Source organism: Ovis aries, chromosome 21 (assembly GCF_016772045.2).
Source record: "Ovis aries strain OAR_USU_Benz2616 breed Rambouillet chromosome 21, ARS-UI_Ramb_v3.0, whole genome shotgun sequence".
NCBI lineage: Eukaryota > Metazoa > Chordata > Mammalia > Artiodactyla > Bovidae > Ovis > Ovis aries.
This window is the reverse complement of record NC_056074.1, coordinates 30,439,611-30,458,937: the sequence shown is the minus strand read 5'-3', so window position 1 is coordinate 30,458,937 and position 19,327 is coordinate 30,439,611. Positions and strand designations below refer to the sequence as shown.

Genomic DNA, 19,327 nt, shown 5'->3' with positions numbered 1-19,327 from the left:
GTCGGGGTGGCCAAGAGCACAGCTCCCACCAGCCGCCCAAGTCTCCTCCCCAGGGCTTAGGTTCTGGCCCAGGTCCCAGCTCCCCACCTGGGGGCCCTTCCTCCCCATCCCCTCTGTGAAGGATGGACCTGTAGGGGCCACAACAGATATTCTAGACATATCTGAGCTGGAAGGACTCTCAGCTCCATTTCACAGCCCAGCCCTCTCATTCCACAAATGAGAAATCTGAGACCCCAAAGAAAGTGGGGTTTGGCCAAGGTCATAGAATTCATTAGGCCACCACCAAGATACATAAGTTGTTAGATATTTTTACAAATGGGTTTTCTTTTCTGTTAATTTGTTTACTTTTGGCTGTGCTGGGTCTCTGATGCTGCACATGGGCTTTCTCTAGCTGTGACAAGCGGGAGCTACTCTCTAGTTGCAGTGCATGAGCTTCTCACTGCCGTGGCTTCTCTTGCTGCAGACAGGTTCTAGGGCGTGCGGGCTTCAGTAGTTGTGGCACACAGGCTTGGTTGCCCCGCAGCATGTGGGATCTTCCCAGACCAGGAATTGAACCTGTGCCCTCTGCATTGGCAGGCAGATTCTTAACTACTAACTACAGAAAACCCTGGTGGATTTTCTAAGTTGGTAGAACTTAGAAATGTTTCTGAAGGCTAGACAATCTGGGCCCTAATCTGCACTGTGATTAAAATTCAGCCGCATGCCTCTCGCTGGGAAACGCTGCGGTGGAGCCATCAGCGCCTGCCACGCAGCTGCCTCCCGCTCTTCAAACGGGGCCCTGTGAGCACAAGGTCCTTGCGTCAGCTTCCTGGGCTTTGTGAGCCCTTCAGATCGTAGGCAGACATCTGAGTGTCTGTGCTCTGGACATTTTTCTGGAGAGAAGCTCAGAGATTTAATCGACTTACAAAGAGCTGCAGGACATGAAAGGTTGAGAGTCGTTGGCTAAAAGCATCAGGAATCCGGACTCCAGAGAAATCAGATCTTCGCAACCAGTTGCTAAGCGTCTTTGCAGCATTTACAGACAGAGAGGGGTTGGGCTCCTGTTCCCTGGGTTTATGCGTGTATTTCTTTTTCAATGTGAAAGAACTTCAAAGCTGCAGGATCTAAGTTCCTCCAGGGTAAGTTTCTGGGCCTCTTGTTCACTCTGGAAGGGATCCTCAGAGACTGGGTGGGGACCTGAGTAGATGAAATGTGATTAATGTCTTGATCTGCCCACCACTACCTGAACTGCAACCATGACAAGAATCACAGTCATACGGAAGCTGTGACTCAGGAATTGCAAGAATTATTTTATGATTCAGTGCTGATTTTTCAGGACCCATTTTGTCTCCTGTGAAGTACCAATCACCTTGGGGAGATCAAGGCAAATGCAGACCTCCTGACACATTTTGTGAGGCATACCTCTACTGCCCAAGATCTTTGGCGGGGTGGGGGGTGGGGAGGGGCTTGCTCCTGCCGACAGGAGGGGAGAGCTTCCTGCAGCAGGGCAGCTATGCCCAGAGCATCTCAGAGCCCAGACCTCAGGCATCTTAGTGCTCAGCTGTAGAGAGAAGACTTCCGAGTGCGAGGACCAGCATGCCCTGCCCAGCCTCAGGACACTGGCTGCAGCCCCTAGCCTCTCTATCTTCCCTGTCCCACTTTGCAGCCTCTGCAGCTCAGCCGCTAAGCCCCCTGAGGATTAAGACACTGGAGGAGGGGGCCAGAGAGCAGTTCATGGTGGGGGGTAAGGCGTGAGCTGCGTTCCAAGGAGGGAGGACAGAGCTGGGGTCCCAGGCCCCCTGTATCCACCTTCCTCAGGCTTGCCTGGGGTCTGGACCCTCCAATGGAGAGCCAAGCTCTGCACCCTGGCTGCATAGCTGCTGTTTCTGTCTGGGGCTAAAAATAGCCTCCAGTCTGGCCGTGTCCAGCTCAGGCTGGGCCAGAGCTGTGAAGGAGACGTACAGGCAGGAGGGGACAGAAGTGGGCAAGAATCATGCTGCCCAAAGCAGTACAACCCAGGACAGATGGGGGACACCCCAGGGGAGACTCCCGAGGTGAGACAGGAGACCTCCCCAAAGGGGGATGGTAGACCCCCTCAAGGGCAGACAGGAAACCCCCACGGGAGATGGGAGGCCCCCCCCCAAAGGGGGATGGGAGACCCTCTCAAGGGCAGACAGGAAACCTCCAGGAGAGATGGGAGGCCCCCCCAGGGGAGACTCAAGGGGAGACAGGAGACTCCCCAAAGGGGGATGGGAGACCCCAGTAAGGGGAGATGGGAGACCCCCCAAGAAGGGATGGGAGACCCTCCCAAAGGGAGGCTCCCCAAGGGCAGATAGGAGACCCCCAGGGGAGATGGGAGACCCCCCCCCAAGAAGAGATGGGAAACCACCCCAGGGGGAGATGGGAGACCCACCCAAGGGGAGATGAGAGGTTCCCAAGGGAAGACAGATCTCCCCAAGAGGGGATGGTAGACCCCTCAGGGGGAGACAGGAGACCCCCAAAGTAGATGGGAGACCCCCCTCAAGGGGAGACTCCTCAAGGGGAGAAGGAGACCCCCCAAAGGTGAATGGGAGCCCCCCATAAGGGGAGATGGGAGACCCCCCAGGGAGAGATGGGAGCCCCCTCAGGGGAGACAGGAAACTCAGTTCCTGCATCTTGACTCTGATGCCCCAGAAACTCCTGAAGGGAGGGGTTGGGTTCCTTGGGCCATGCTTCTTGAGGGGAAGGAGGTGTGGAAAGGCCCAGCCAGCTGACCTGGCATTTACGTGCTTGCCAGGTGCCTGCGTCACTGTTTGAAGCACCAGAGACATAAAAGGACCTGATGATGCAGGTGGCGGTGGTGGTGTTTTCTTTGACAGTCAAAGAAACAAAGGCCCGGAGACAAAGCTCACCAAACCCACAGAGCCAGCAGCCCAAATGCAGATCCCACCCAAGCAGAGCGAGGTCCGAGCCAGGTAGGGCACCAAGGTCTGGGGAGGAGGACACAGGACCCCAGAGCTGCCCCCAGGAGACCAGCGTTGGGGGCCCAGCCCTGACCTCTACGGGCTCATCCTGGACACAGTGCACGTCACGAGGCTCAGAGCTGTTTCCTCAGATTTGCTCCGAATTTTCAGGTAAATCCTCTCTGGCCGCCACCTGAAAAGGCCCAGAGTCATGATGCCCAGCCAAGTCCTGGGGCGCTGGGACCCCAGAAGCTCAGAGGGAGGAGGGGTCATGCCTGTGGACCGGATTCCTTTCAATGCCTGGAACGAAGCTGCTTCAGGCTTCACACACAGGGGGAGGAAGTGGACAGAGTGGGAGGGAAGGACTTCAGGGGAGAGAGAGAGAGGAAGGGAAGGCAGGTGGGGGTGGGCAGGGGGAGAGAAACAGTGACAGAGGCAGTGAGTCTGGAAGATGGGCCTGCTGTCCATCCGGGCCTCTGTCTGCACCTGAGGAGCCTGGAGGAACCCAGGAAGGAGCGCCGTCCTGCCCAGCTGATGACGGCAGCTGCGCGGGGGAAACCTCTCGTCAGCAGGAGGCCACACACGCCCAGCCCTGTGTCCACTAGGTCGGCTCGCCTCGTCCTGTGGAGGCCATGCCACGGGCCCCCAGCAGAGCCACTAATGCGATTGGTTACCAGAGCCGCTTGCAGACCCTGCCCGGTCCCAGCCGGCTCCTCCACCCAGTGAGCCAGTTCCGGGGACCTGGGTGGGGGGGCCGTCTGCCCGCTCCAGCTTCGGAGGCTCCTGCCTGACCACCCGTTCAGGGCGCCTCATTGTAGGGAGGACTAGCAAATGCAGGGGAGTCAAAAGAAGCTGCACACAGGACGAGGGGCAGGGGTCGGGGTGGGGCTTTGCCTACCAAGCTCCCCGAACCCCACAGGAAACCCCCCCCCCCAGGGTGATTTTACCTCTGAGGACAGAACATGAGGCTGAGGGTCTGTGCAAGGATTCCTGCACGACTTAAAGGCGGGATTGCGTGCTTGTGTTTTGTGTGGAATGTGTGTGTACGTGTGTGCGTGTGTGTGTGCTCAGTCTGGAAAACTGGTGACTCACTGAAAAAGGGAGCTTTCTGATCCAAAGAGCCTATTTTCAGCTATTTTTATCTCTTCTTGTATCCTGGCCCTTTTCTCCCCTTGTCTTTTTCAGAAGTGGAGGAATTTGGGGGCAGTGAAGGCTGTGTGTGCTCGTGTGAGAAGACTGGGCCTAGAGGGCACCCCTGGGGGTGCAGAGACAGTGCCCATGGGAGTCTGTGGGTGCACAGCGGCCACCCAGCTCTGGTGCATGCATAGGAACAAGTGTGCGCAGGCCAGAGAGGTCCCTGACTGTCCACCCCCGTGTACCACCACCCCCTTCCGCTCCACCGCAGGAAGTCTGATGGGGTTGGGGTGTAACTCTGCATTTTCACCTTGACCTCTGCCCCCTCCCAGGCCGCAGCCCCTCACACCCACCAGTGGGCACATTCACATGAATATGTGGCCACAGGTACAGTCCTGGGCCCCTGTCTTGGGAGTGGCCCTGGTCCTCGCATCTTCTCTCTTCTCTGCCCAGACAGCCTCACCCCAAACACTGATGTCTTCTCAGGAAGGCCTTCCTCTGCCTTTCCTCTGTCCTGTCAATAGGGAGAAAAAGCTGGGCTTCTCCAGAGACGCACGCAGCCCAGCCCACCCACCACCGTAGAGCCCCCTCCCCAACCTAACAGTGGTCCGGATGTCCTGGGTCAGCTTGTGCCCAGTCTTGTGGGCCTGGCCGAGCCAGCCAAGAGAGGGAGAGGAGGGGTAGGGGGCTCCTGATTGCTCTGCCTTGGGAAACCCCTCTCCCCACCCTGCACAGAGGCTAGGGTCGCTTCTGGTGAAGCCCTTCCAGCAGGCGGCCTGGGTTCAAATCCTGCCTTAATTTTGGCTCAGCAGCCTGGCCTCCAGGAGGAGATGTTTTGGATTATCTTCCTCTCTTCTCACCCCACACAGAAGGGAAAATCTTCGCCTTTCTTGAAAGATCTGAATCCCTTCCAAGCAGGTGCCTTCTACGCATCTATAAAATGGGGATGTTAATAGGGCCGCCCCACAGAGAGGTTCTGAAAATTAATTCTGGGGAAGGGTGACGCGCACACTTATTAGTCATTATTACCAGCCTGATCTGTTGGCGAAGATGGTTCTCAATCGATTGTGCCCCAGGGGACGTCTTGCAGCGTCCAGACAAATTTTGGTTGGTGAAACCTGCAGGGGAGGGGGAGACTGGCCTCTAGCTGATTGAGATAGGAGTGTTGCTAACACTGTACAGAGCACAGGACGCCCCTGTGCAGCGAGCATACAATTTGAGAGGCAAATTCTACAGAGGCTGGGAACCCCGGGCCAGGAGCTCACCTTCCTCTTGAAGACAATGAGGTGATGATGAGCTGAAGCAGAGGATGACATAAGGAAATCTAAGTTCTAGAGAGAAAATTCCAGGAAAGTTGTATCATGATCACAGAGCTCAGCTAGGGGCCTGCGGACCTGCAGATCAGCAAGGTGCTGTAAGGGTAGCCTGGGGTGGTGGGGAGGCTGGGGCTGGGAGGGAGGGTCTGGTGGAGTCAGGGGGTGCTGAAGCTTCTAGTTTGTAGGACTGGGCAGGGAAAGACTATTTAGCCTCCAGGAGTCCTAGTTGGGGCGAAAGTCCCTCCAGCAACCTGGACGTCAGCGGTGTCCCCAGGATAGAGACCCCTTCCCCTCGACACCCCGGCGTCCGAGAAGCGGGCATCTGATTTCTTCCCCTTCTCGCTATAACCCCTTGAATGGATGGAGACAGAGCCCCTCTACAGACAGAAGAGGAGGACAGCTCTGGGCCCGGAGGCCAGTGCCCTCTGCAGTTTCTCAGGCACCGGAGCCCATGCCTGCTAGAGACAGAGGGCGGACACGGAGCCTGGGTGGGCTTGATCAGCAGGCAGACTGAGCCTCCTTTAGCCCATTTCCCTGCCCCTTTGCACAGGCTCTGAAGACAAGTTACAGGACATGAGAAGAAACCCCAGGTGGCCTCCCCATCAGCAGGTGAACAGGTGGAGTCCTGACCAGATGCCAGAGCAGTTTAAGATGTCACTTCATCCAGAGGGCAGAGGACAAGCAGGAGACCAACAGAGGCCCAGTTGGTCCAAGGAGCACTGGGTAAGGACCAGACCAGAGCTCCAGCCCATGCACCTGGGGCCTGAAACAGTTTCCTCATCCGCGCTGCAGATGAAATGACCCCTGACTGTCCGGGTTAAGGATGGCAGTAGCACTTCTGCCTGGAACGCTGTGTTGAGAAGGATTCTGAGGCTGTAGTTAATTCGTGATGCCCGTGGGGAGAGCCAGAGGTTGCTTGTCAATGTCTTGTTACTTCTCTACCATCCTGATGAAGACAGGGGTCATTTGTCAGGGTTCTTCCAGCTCACAAATCCTACCAGTCTATGATTTCGAAGTTAAAATTTCCAGGCACTGGCTGGAAGCACCGGAAGTCAGAGGAAGAAGAGATGTGAGTGGGTTAGAACCTCAGGGAAGGCTTTGGGGAGGAGGCGGCATTCCATGAGGCCGTGCGGGTGCCGCATGCTTGTTGTGCAGGAGGTGGGAGGACATTTATGGGCAAGAAAATGGGGCTGAGCAGAGGCTGTTCACAGCACAGGGAGGAGGAGGCCAGCATTGCTGGAACACGCTGTCTCTGTCTTGGACAAACGGGATCAGACGTGTGAGGTCGTGGTGGTGCCTGAAAACCAGAACTGACTCCGTGGGAAGCCTCAGAACCAGATGTTCCAGCACCGTTATCCCAGGGGCCTCGCCCACACCCCCAGGTGAGCCCCGCCTCTGAAGAAGGGGACACACATCAGGGCCGGGGTGACAGGGAGAGCCAGGGGTTCAGCCAGGCTCAGCTTCTAACGTGCAGATGGAACCTCTGCTCTGTGCACCCTGCCCCGCTCACACCCCCCTTGCCCCCCGCTCTTTGCAGGGCAGTGGAGATTCTCTGAGGTCCAGAAGGAGGGCAGGGACAGCTGCATCCCAGGAAGGAAGACTTGCTGGAGGAGACAGACCGCACAACGGCTTTCAGCCAGGGACGCCCGCATGAGCACTGAGGGCCAGGGTCCTGGCTCCTGCCTGCTTCCCCCAAACCCTATCTAGCCTGTTGGATTATGTCCCTGAGCCGCAGAGAAGGCAGGAGGGCCTGGGGACTCTGTATGATGGTGGAACGGATCCTGGCCCTGCTGTTTGGTGGGCACTTCTGTCCTTCCTCCTCCTTCTCCACCTCTCCTATCCCTGCCTCCCCTCCCGGGTCTCCCCAGCTTTTGCTCAAAAGGACCCAGAAAGGTCTGTTGTGTGTCTCTCACCACTAGGCACCCAGGCAGAAGAGAGGATGGTGTCTTCTCCTCTGGGGCGTGTCCCTCTCCACCTGGGTCTGCCGGCCTGGCTCAGAGCAGCATAGGAACTCTCGTCCTTCTCACAGCCTGCCTTTCTGATCCCCACCTAGCTCTTTCTCAGCGGGTCCTGCTCATCTCAGGGCTCCTCGAGGTCCTTCCTTCTGGCTTTGCCGCCTGAGCTCAAAGCGGGCTCTGGCCCCCATGAAATTTCCTCGCATGGAGGAAGGGGCCCAAGATAGCAAGGAGGCTCCTGCAAACCCCCAACCAGCTCTCCCCCATCATACTCCCTGCCTCCCCCAGCTTTCCTCCCCAGCTCTCCCCACCCCCAAGTCTCTTGTCCACAGCAAATCCGGCCCCCGCACAGGCCACAGGGCAAGAGTGGCCACTCTCACAGTTGGAACAGTCATCCTCAGCTACCCATCCCCTGTCCCCTGTCCCTTCCTCTCCTGGGGAGTCGCCTCCAAAAAACACCCCTCCTCACTTGCCCACCTTTTCCAGAGCATCCAACCCCCGCACCTGAGGCACAAGAAAGACCACTTTCCTCCAGTAAGGAGCAAAGGACAGCAACCCTGGGCCCTCCCGGGGCCCCCAGCTGCCCCCACAGAAGCCAGGGCAAGGCACTTGACTCCCCCAGCACCCCCAGGGTCCCGGAGCACTGCTTTCTCCCAGGGCACGCGTCCCGCCCTGGGCCAAGCCACGCGTCCCGCCCTGGGCCAAGCCACCAGCACCCAACCCTCCCCACTCTGTTTACACAATCGCTTCAGGCCTTATCTGGGCCCCTTATCACTGTGTTGTGATAACCAAATAGGCTCTGGTGTCAGAGACAGGAAACTCAAATCTGTATCCCTCAGCCTGGAGACTGAGGCGGTAAGACAGCAGCCAGGGACCTGGGAGCCGGCTGTGACCTCACCTGGGGCCTGGGCAGACACAGGGTCAGAGGGCACGGGCGGGAGGCCCTTCCTCCCCCCAGCCCCGCCTGGTGCAGGACTAACAGGAAGGAAAGGAAGGCCTCCCCATGGGGCCTGTGAAGAAACCTAGAGCCCTTTCCAGTGGGAACAGATGTCCCAGTGCTATTTCCTCAGGGTGCCACTGCCTGGCCAGCAGGTAGGAAGGACTGGAGCCACTGGGGGGAAGGTGGGCAGCATCCATTCCGGCCCATCGGACTCCGTTGTCTGTAGAACAGAGGCCCCATTACATAAGTGCCAGCTGACTTGGTAGAAGCTATGACTAAGAAAACTTTCCAAAGACAGTTGGTGGCCCTCCACCCCCTCCAAGGGGTGAGAACTCCCCCCACAGAGAGGGGGCAGAGATTAGGGCTCCTCACTAGCTCCCTGGCCCTGACTCATCACACACACAAACACTCCCCAACACTCTTTCCCAAAACGGTTCCCACCCACCCGTCCACCCTCCCACCGGGGCTGGTGACAAAACGAACGCCCCAGAGATCTTGCCAAGTTCTGGGCCAGGCTGAGCCCAGGGAACACGAAATTCCCCGTGGAGTAGGAGGCCAGATGCCCACGGAAGCCAACAACGTCCATTCAAGGGACGGCCACCTCCGAACGCCACCAAGTTGGCTGTGTGGTTTCTCAAGTAGCTGGGGCAACTCTCCTTCCAAGAAGTTCATATTGGCTTGTAAAGGGGTCTTCAAGACCACCCTTCCCCTTCCCCGCCCTCCTTGTTTATAGAGAGTTACCCATCCACGCTGCAGCCCATGGGGTCACAGAAGAGCCGGACACGACTCAGCGACTTAGCAACAACCACGACCCATCCCCAGCTGGATCCATCTGTTCCATCACCAGTCGTCACCAGGCTCCTGCCATGTGCCATGAACAGTCCAGGCAACGGTGACCTGAAGACCAGTCTTTGCTCAAGAAGCCCATCACCACATTGGTGAGACAGGCCAGGAGGCAGCTGCGGGCAAACACTAAATAGGGAGGTAGGGGCGGAAGGCAGGTTCCAAGAAGCAGCAGACATGGGATGGGACGGGGGTGGGGGTGGGTTCATGGAAACTTACTGGGAGAAATGACATCTAAGCTGACATAGACAAAAGAGGGACATCCCGTTTCATTCACTAAGGGTCTGCTCAGCACATAGTGTGGCCAGAATAGGGCCAGGCGGGCTTCATGAAGACAAGTCAGCATCATGGCCACCACTGGAGCTGGTCACCTGGCGGGGGACGTAAGCTGAAAGGAGGCATGTGTGAGGCATCACCCAAGGGAAAGGTCAATGAGGCCCAGGGCAGGTCCAGGAGAAGACGAAAGGAGGGATGTGCAGGTGGGAAGACCAGGAAAAGCTCCAGGGAAGGAGTGGAATTTGGGTTCGTGGTGGGGGTGGATGGAATTTAGAGGTACAGATGAGGGGGGCACACTGCAAGCCAACCTAATGACACCAGCAACGTTTAAGAGCCAGTGATGTCTGGGGGACAAGAATAGACCTGTGTGACTGCCAGTATGGGAGAGGACCTGATGGTGGTGGGCGTGGCTTGAACACAAATCGAGGGGGGCCTTGTAACAGGTGGTTCAGAAATTTAAGGCGAGGCCCAGAGGGGCTAAGGAATTCTTTTGGTGTCACCGAATTAGTGGAAAAGCAATTTGAGTTCAACTTCAGCACTCCTTCTGCAGGCCCTAGGCTGGGAGGTGCCCCCTCCCAGGCTTTGGGCCCCTCCCCATGGCCCACTTCCCTCTCCCCTGCCAGAGGGGGGCTCCCCGCTCCTGGCTGGTAGACCCCAGGCTGTCAATGCAGGCTGCCCTGCTCTTAGTCCTGCATTTTTAGATGGGTATGGAAATGCTCTTTTAAAGAGGGGACAAAAGTTATCTCGAGGCCTGGGTGAAGGACCAGCCCAGCGCAGTCCAGCCTGAAATACCTGGAATTCTCCCAGCTGGCCCAGAGCCTCTTCCTTAACCCATCCAGATTGCGGACCCGTGGGTTTCAGGGTTAACCCTGTCTGGTTCTGTGCCGCGTGCACGTGGGTCCCCAGAACTCCCTCTGAACAGTGGGGCCAGAATAAACGCCTGGGTTGGAAGCCCCCACTCTGGAGTTAGGGCTGTGATGGTGAGAGCGGCCACGAGGTGGCGCCATGAGCCTGGCGCCCGGCTGGCCCACTAGCGGCCGACACCTGCTGTCGGAGCGGCGGCGGGGCGGCTGTCCCGAGGCCGCCACGGCGGGTTGGCCGGAGAGAACCAGACCAGGGCTGCTCTCAGCCCGCTCCTCTCCTTTGTCAGCCATCTAGGACCACGCGACTGGATCTTGCTCAGTGGGAGAACAGTGTGTGGGGTGGTGCGGTGTGCTGGAGGAGGGATATGTGTGTGTCCTTGCAGTTTGAGAGTGGGGGTGGGGCAAGGTCAAAGATGCCTTTTTTCTTAGCCTGATAAGCTTCTTGGAAACAAACGCCAAACCCTGGATATCTGCTGCTGCCCCAGAATCGGACATTTGAAGGGGCTATCCTGTAAGGGTTTGGATGCGTCTAATAAGCTTCCTTCTCTTGTTTTTTCATCCAGAACCCAGCCTTCCCAAAGTCCACGCTTCACCCACCTCAGTTTGTTTCTGTGGTTAAATATGCATTTCTATAAATGTCATTTTCCAGACCCCCTCTCAACAGCTTTCTGCAAAACACAGCTCAGACACACATCTGTGCACACAGGTCCGTCCTCCTGCCAGCCCCGAGTCCTCCCCCCCCAACACACACACACATCACCGCCCCACGCTTCTCACACAGAGTTCGTGCACATTATCTTACAGGCATCGCTCTTCGTGGGACGGCAGATGCGTGCCAGTGTGTGTGCACGTGAACACACACGTGGACACGCGCACTCACACACACACCCTGAGACAGCAGACACAGGGTGATGCTGACCCCCACCCAAGGTGAGCTGCACACCGTTTGACCTTGGGTGGGAGATTTGTTTCCATCTCACACAGGCTGGCTCAGAGCTCAGCACAGGGAGCTGGACCTGGACGTGGAGCAGAAACAGGACGGGCTGTCCTCAGCCCTAAGGAGAGGGAGTCAGAGTTTGGAATCTTCTGTGAGGTCAGGGATGAGGGAGACGCGCCTGTGCCAACAGGAGCCAGGAACGGTTGAACTTTGCCTTGGCAGGTCAGCCAACGGTCAGGGAGTTTGTTGATGCAAGAACAAAAGTTACACTAACGTGGAGCTGAAGCTGTGGGTGTTCAAAAAAGGGAAGGACCCGCAAGAGGAGGAAAGGACCAAACCACAGAGGTGGGAGCAGCGGCTGGGGACAAGAAGCCTGTCGGAGAACTTGGGAACAAAGACCGTGTTGAAATCTCAGATGAGGAGGGAGGGGATGGAAGCCGAGAGGGGCCCGAGGAAGACCAATCCAGGGCGGGGCGGGGGTGGGGGAGGAGGAGGAGGGTTTTGAGAATGTGGGGGCGGGGAGCCTGAGTGCCGCTATGGCGGCTCAGCTGTTACTTACAAGCACAAGCTCTTCTCAATCCTGATTAACAGGAATTAAGTGGCATATGGCTAATCCTCCCGCTTGCTATTAGTGCTCCCAGCCCTGCAGAGGGACCAGCGGCCCTCCTCAGCCAGGCCCCGGCATTCACACACCAGGGCTTCCAGCCAAGGGGAGGAGGAGGAGGAGGCTGGAAACTTTCTCTACCTCCCTGCACAGAATACCCATCCTCTGTACCTGTGCCCTTTGCCTTTCCTTCTTCCAAAATTCATTCCTGTCTGTTGTTTTATATAGATCATCACAGAACACCTCTGAGAGACCAAAGACCCAAGTTATTCTCATGAAAGAACTAGGAAAACAAACCCAGGGAACTGAGAGGATTTAACCCAGGACTGACCACTCGGTGGATGACTCTGGGGTTCTTGCGCCCAGCCCAGTCCAGCCCAGAACAGCCCTGGAAGATGGTGGCTCATCTGCTCCTAGAGGAAGGGAAAGAGGAGGGGGATGGGAAGAGGAAGGTGGGGAGGGGACAAAAGAAAAGAGCTGGAAAGATTTGAACTTCTGACCTTGGCTGGGGCAGAGCCAGGATAACTGAGGACCCCAGCCTCGTCCCAGGTGAGTAGGAATCAGACCCTGGGGTGATGAAGATTTGTGTGGAGGAATGTGCTCCCCGGGATAGTCAGAGGGTGGTGAGCAGTCAGGGAAGGGAGGGAAAGTGTGCCTTTCAGGCAAAGCCCCACCCCTAGCCTTAGCGGCTGCGGCTTCATCCTCCTGCAACAGAAGCCCTTCCCCACCGGACGGGCTGACTCCCAGGCACTGGGTTCCCTGAGCAGGTGGAGAGTGGCCTGGGGGCTCCAGGCAGCCACCACTGGAGGGAGGAACCGAAGAGGAGGAGGACAGAGCCGGCACCCCCTACTACTCACAGAAAGCGCCTGGCATCAGACTGAAATGTTTCTTCCCCTTCGGGGTTCACAGTCGAGAAGAAAGACAATTGCATACCGTTCACACCTATGTAAATTATAGTAAGCTATGATAGACACTATTTAGAGCTTCCCGATGGCTCAGTGGGTAAAGAATTTGCCTGCAATGCAAGAGACACAGGAGACTCAGTTTCAATCCCTGGGTCAGAGAGATTACCTAGAGGAGGAAATGGCAACTCACTCCAGTATTCTTTCCTAGAGAATCCCCTGCCCAGAGATACATGCTTTGGAACACAGGAGTAAGTGGTTAATTCTGCCCAGGGTGGTGGTGGTGGGGGGTGGGTAAAGGTAGGACTCGCTCCCCTGTTAGAAAGCCTTCCTAACCTCATCTCCTTCCAGATGCATTAGGAAGCTCTCTGCCTGGCACCTGAGGTTCTTTGCAGGGACCCCTTCACCTGCTCAACTGATCTGGAAGCCGTGCACTTCTTTTCTTTTAAGGAACACCTTGAATGTTCCAACTCCACGCTCTTAATTCCAAAAGTCTAAATTTAAACATTTGCTGTCCTCCCTATGCTCTAAGTTTCTTCTAACCATAGGTTTTAATGTTACTAGTGCCTAGTATTTTAAGTTTATTTTTAAAAACTCATGCGTAGGTTACTATTATTATCATCTGTTTTTAGAGCCAGTGCTTACCTGCAGATTGCCTACCTCCTCACCAACATTTTTGCTCCTCTTTGCTTCTTTCACCCCATGGCTTCCTTCTGGATCGTTTTCTCCTTTTCTTTTAGATCATGCTCGAGTATTTCTTTCAACACAGAAACAGCTGATCAGCTGTCACCTGTTTTTACCCTTATTCCTGAGCCCTCGTTTAGCGGGCGATGCAGTCCTGGACTGTTCTCTCATTTCCTCAGCTCTTTGGAACAGTTATTTTCTTTTGTTCCAGCCTCTCTTACTGCTGTTGTTCCCTTGTAGATGTCCTGTCTTTTCAGTGTAACTAACCAGTGTTTCTTCTGGTTTGAGGTTCTGATACTTCACCATGTTATGTCTAGAGATGGCCTGTCAGGCTGGGCGACTAAACGGAAGGAGACATTTCTCTCTCCTGGGCACTCAGGCAGGATGCCTCCTCAAACTAAGGATCTGTGTCTTTCATCCATTCTGGGCCTTTCTGAGTCATTGTCTCCTCACTTACTGCTTTTTCCTTGTTCTTATTTTATTCCTCTGCAGTTTTTATCCTCTGTTACAAGTCAACATCTTTTTCAAATTTTCATGTCTTTACCTCTCTGTGTCTGATCCTGCATAATCTAAGATCTCTCACTCACTTCGTTAATTTTCTTTCAGACAATTTTTTAAAATTACATTTTATTTATTTGGCTGCCCTGGGTCTTCGGTTCGGCATGTGGGATATTTAGCTATGGCGTGTGAACTCTCAGCTGTGGCAAGTGGGACCTAGTTCCCAGATCAAGGATGGAACCCAGGCCTCTTGCATTGAGAGTGCAGAGTCTTAGCCACTGGACCACCAGGGAAGTCCCCAGTCAATTCCATGGAGTTCTTTTTTTTTTTTTTTTTTTTCCTCCTAAAGGTTTCATTCCTACTAATTCTGCAAGTGCATACGTGCTAAGTCGCTTCAGTTGTGTCTGACTCTTTGCAACCCCATGGACAGTAGCCCCAGGCTCCTCTGTCCATGCAAGACTGCTGGAGTGGGTAGCCATTCCCTCCTTCAGGGGATCTTCCCAACCCAGGGATCGAACCCAGGTTTCTTAGTTCTTCTGCATTGCAGGTGGAGTCTTCACCACTGAGCCACCTCGGAAGCCCCAACTAACTCCCTATGTAGCTTGCTCTTGTCTCCCTCATCTTTCCAGCGCCCTTGTGTTTCTCTGTGTTTTCTAGCCCTCTTATCTCTGTGCACTTTGTAAGGCAACTTATTTTATTGTCCCTTTTGGATTATTTCATTATCTCAGGGTTCAAGGCTGATTCCTCTGCTGGTCACATGCTGCTTCTGTATGAGGCGGGCCGTCTCCTCCCAGGACTTGCAAATTATGGTTTGCATCTTTGTGGGGTTGTTCCCTTCATGGGGGCCTTTGTGCTCTCAGGACACACCAGGAACAGTTGTGGGTTTGCTTCAACTGACTGCCCACAGGTTGCCCCAGTGTGAGAACAATTTTTACATTAATTTGGGGGCTTGGGGATTCCCACACCCTGAGAGAGAGTGAAAGTTCACACCCCACACCTGGAAATTTGAGTTTTTCACGGGAAACTTTTTTTTTTTCCTTTTCCAGAGCCTATAGCAGACAATGATGGATGGAGATTTTTCCTAGCCATCTCCCCCGTCAGAGCCAGAATTCCAGGTCCAGAGTCCTGCTTCAGATGGTCCTAGGCCTGTCCCCGTCCTCGTGGGTCATGAGCTACTCCCCTGGCTTCGCAAACCCTCCTCCTGTTCACTGTGCTTTGGCTCCAGTTTGCAGACTTCCTATTTTGGCTTTAAATTCCTTCCTTTTTCTGTCGCTTGAGGATTTCTTTATTTCAAGCTCAATGTACAGGTTAATTTTCACGTTATATTTTATTCAGAATCTCCCTCTGTGATGCAGCGGAGCAGTGGAGATCCACACTGGCTCATTATGTGAGTTGCTAGACGCCTAAGGCACAATTATTTTTCCTTCTGTCTCTCCTATGGGACTACAGACTCCTGGAAGAAGGAAACTGTGCCTGAATTATCTCCGGTCCTTCGCTCAGTTCTGGGGACAAACGCAGTATGAGAGTGACGTTTGCTGGACTGGACGGATACTTAAATGATGGAAGGTGATCATCAAAGGTTATGCAGGTCTTTTCACATCTCCAGGAAGAGTTCTTCAATCATTCCAAACACACGGGTATTATTTTATTCTGAAAAATCTTTACAGGTGATTCTGTAGCATATGTTATGATTGTAACATCGATGTGCCTCAACACTCTTAACGTGGCCATCAAGCAAGCAGCATGCCACAGGCCCTCAGAAGACACGACACAAGGCCAGCACTGACCCGTGGCCCTCCAGCTGGAGGCCGTGGCATGGAGGTGGTTTGCCGTGATTTCACTCACAGAGAGCACTGTGTGTGTTTGGTGGAGAACGTTCAGCAGGCCTACCTGGGAGAGCAGCTCGGGCTACAGGGACTTGAGGGGAAGAGGCTGCCAAGGCAGCCGAGGCAGGAGACAGAAACACAGAAACAAAATGATGAGAAATCCATAATCACTGCGTGATATTTAACCAAACTTTCCCAGATATTAATAGCTAAATTAAAAAAAATAAGAATATTGATGTTGTAAGTGGCACAATAAATAAATTTAATTGTGTGAATATTCAAAACCTTAAAAGGGATTCCCAGGTGGCTCAGTGGTCAAGAACCCACCTGCAGTGCAGGAGACGCAGGTTCGATCCCTGGGCCTGGAAGATCCCTTGGAGGAGGGACTAGCAACCCACTCCAGTATTCTTGCCTGGAGAATCCCATGGACAGAGGAGTGTGGTGGGCTGCAGTCCATGGGGTCTGCATACCACATAGGAACTAAACAACAACAATCCACAACCTTGCACCCAACTGAGGCAGGAGACAGATGGACCCCTGGAATTTGTCACCTGTGGACAGCTACTGCTGCTGCTAAGTCGCTTCAGTCATGTCCAACTCTGTGCAACCCTATGGACAGCAGACCACCAGGGTGTTCTGTCCATAGGATTCTCAAGGCAAGAATACTGGAGTGGGTTGCCATTTCCTTCTCCCACCTGTGGACAAAGACTCCAAGATAAAGAGAATGACAGGGCAGGGGGAGCTGAGTCCCCTTTCCCAAACCTCTAAGTAGGTAGGGGTGTGCCCGGGAGGGAGCGCGAGGCACATAGGTGCCCGGCAGCAATGGCGAGGCCCTGGTCTCTCTCCAGTGCCTCCAGGAAGTGAACACTGGGAATACAACTCAAGTGGAGAGAAAACTAGCTCTCATTGGGAGGGTTGGGATAAAAATACCTCCAGTCTGTAAACACAGCAGCAGGACAGGTATCTTGGAGGGAGCGTCCAGGTAACAGGTCCCGTCTGCCCTGGTCTTCTCACCCTGGTGTGGCCCTAACTCAGATCACACGTCTCCAGTCTCGAAACATAGTTTGGGAAAAGTTTCTTGCTTTCCCCAGGAGAGTGGAAATATTCTTGAGGCCAAGGGGAGAGAAAGAGAGCTGATCTGTTTTATTTCTTGGCAGGTGTCCTTCTGGGAGGTGATGGGGAGCGTTGTTTATCAGCCACCCCGCCCCCGCCATCCCTCTTCTCACCCAAGCCCTGCTTCTCCACTCACCCAGAGCAGGCGCTGTGGCTGACATCCTGAGCCCTGACCGGGAGCTGGCATCCATCATCCTTAAGGCCCTCATCCTGGGAGAAGCCAATCCCATGTCAGGTTTCATGTGGGCATGTCACAGTTTGTCCTTGGTGGTGGTGGTGTCAAGGCTCCCTGTGCGCCAGTGAACAAAGAGGCCCTGGGTGATGCTGACCCCAGGCAGAGGGGAGAGGCTTCCTCTCTCACCCACGGCACATGTGATTCCTTTGCTTAAACACACACCCCATGCTGACACACTCTGGCTTCTGACACTCAGACTCCTTTGGGTGAGACATGAAAGACCTGCTAAATAGCTTGTTACAAATTTTCTTTCTAGGAAGCCCCTTTAAGCCCAAAGTTGGATATTCATATGACCTTCTTCAAGTGAACCACTGCAGTGGAGAGGAATGTGCAAATAAATCAAGGTGTACAACTTTGCTTCCTAATCCAACACAAGCACCATGTCTGATTGTTAGCCCCCAAAACTGTGTTTGCCTCTAGGTGGGTGTGGAACCAAAAGATACAATCAAGCCAGAGAGTGGGAGGAGGAAGAATGTATTACTTTCAGGAAGTAAGGAGAACATGAGGGATCCTTCCCCAAGTAGCTCCTCCCCAAAGAGCAAAATTGGGGAAGTTTTGCACTGAAGGTTACATGCATCTTCATGAAGGGGCTTGAGCAGAGGTGAACTCAGCATAGAATTGGGGCAAAAGTCAGCAGAGTCCAAGCTTGAGTTGATGGCAGCCCCGAGATTCGCATCATCACTCTGTCCTTCTCCCTGGTGGGTGCCTGAGTTCTGCAGGAACTGTGTGAGATGGTTACGTATTTCCCTTGAAGAGGGACTGGGACTCTGTTTTGTCGCTAAACTGTTGAGTTTTTGTTTGTTTTGCTTTTTGTAGAATTTTTTTAAGAATTTTTTTTTTGATGTGGACCATTTTAAAAGTTTTTCTTGAATTTGTTACAATATTGTTTGTGTTTTATGTTTTGGTGTTTGGTTGCGAGGCATGTGGGACCTAGTTCTCTAACCAGGGATTGAACCCACTCCTCGTGTATTGCAGGGTGAAGTTTTAGCCACTGGACCACTGGGGAAGTCCCCTGCGCTGTTGTTTCTTGGCTCCTTCTCCTTTGTTTCTGCATTTTGTCTCTTCCCTTAAGAGCATTGATGACTGAGACCTGTTCAAGGGCAGGCGTTGTGGCCAAGATTAGATCACAGAAAGGCTCAAGCCAAACACGGCTGCTTTTATGTCTAGAGGAGAAGGGGGCGACAGAGGATCAGATGGCTGGATGGCATCACCGTCTCAATGAACATGAGTTTGAGCAAACTCTGGAAGATAGTGAAGGACGGGGGAGCCCCGCGTGCTGCCGTTCATGGACTTGCAGAGTTGGACACGACAGTAACTGAACAATAACAACAACAATGCCTGGATTTCTTTCTCCAGGGACCACCTACCCTATCTGCTTACGTTGTTAGAGGAAATGTCTGCTACTTGCTGACAAAAAAAATGTTGCCTGTCATTTCAATAAACAGAGAACATTGCCCACCAGCAAGCCATCAGCCAGTGCAGCCCACCGGCAGTGAGCCCTGAGAGGAGAGAGGAAAACAGTTCTCAGGCCCTAGATATTTAAGATGCATTATCAAAGGAATGATTTCAATGAGCCCAGACTCTTGGATCATCTCACAAATAGAAAAGCACCAGTCATTAATTTGAGATGTCCGGTTTGTGTGTGTATATGTATATGTGTGAGATTAGCACTCATCTCTTAACATTTAATTACATGTGATGTTTTCAGTAAAAACTTTTATACATCCTGACTCCCCTTAGCTCTCTGAAGCAGTCCCTTAGACTATGAGAGGCTGTTTCCCTGGTTGTATCCTCAGTAAATCCAACCCTCCTGGAAAAAAAAAAAAAACCACCACAATTTGCAATTTTTAGGTTGTATGCTTTTTTTTTTTTCAGTCTATATACTGTTAGCTCAGATTATGGGGAGGTGTCCTCCTACTCAAATAAAACTAAGGAAAGACATTGAAGAGAAAGAGAAGATGATACTTAAGATAAAATGTGAGAAAACAGAATTGGAAATATTGCAAGAGGGTAGGGCTTGAAGAGAGGGGACCTGGAGCCAGTTACTGTTACTTTTTCAGAATTCAGTCACACTGGAACCAAGCTGGACACTGTGGGGCTCTGGGGCACAAAAGCCTTTCTGTGTCCTCCATTCTCTTGTTTGCAGAAAATAGCTTCAATCAGCTTCCAGGAAGCTTCCCTCATTTCTAGTGGGCAGGTTCAAACAGTTGCTAATAGAAAAGGGAAGAGCTGCAGAGAGGAGGGAGGAGAAGTCAAGGAACAATAGTGCAGCCTTAGGTC

At 53.7% G+C, this 19,327-nt stretch overlaps 1 long non-coding RNA gene across 6 annotated transcripts; it reads left to right on the top strand.

Annotated features, from left to right (window-relative positions):
- The first annotated feature begins 828 nt into the window (after positions 1-828).
- LOC105604063 (uncharacterized) lies at positions 829-18,891 on the top strand. Of its 6 annotated transcripts, XR_009597930.1 has the most exons (11): positions 829-1,118; positions 2,756-3,092; positions 5,922-6,094; positions 6,583-6,753; positions 6,909-9,204; positions 10,812-10,954; positions 11,053-11,178; positions 11,408-11,530; positions 12,018-17,047; positions 17,304-17,391; positions 18,023-18,891. It is a non-coding gene; the product is annotated as an uncharacterized LOC105604063 (long non-coding RNA). The 6 variants fall into 6 exon arrangements; XR_009597929.1 differs by having other exon boundaries at positions 2,838-3,092; positions 12,018-17,391; XR_006057552.2 differs by having other exon boundaries at positions 10,898-10,954; positions 12,018-17,391.
- The last annotated feature ends 436 nt before the right edge of the window (positions 18,892-19,327 follow it).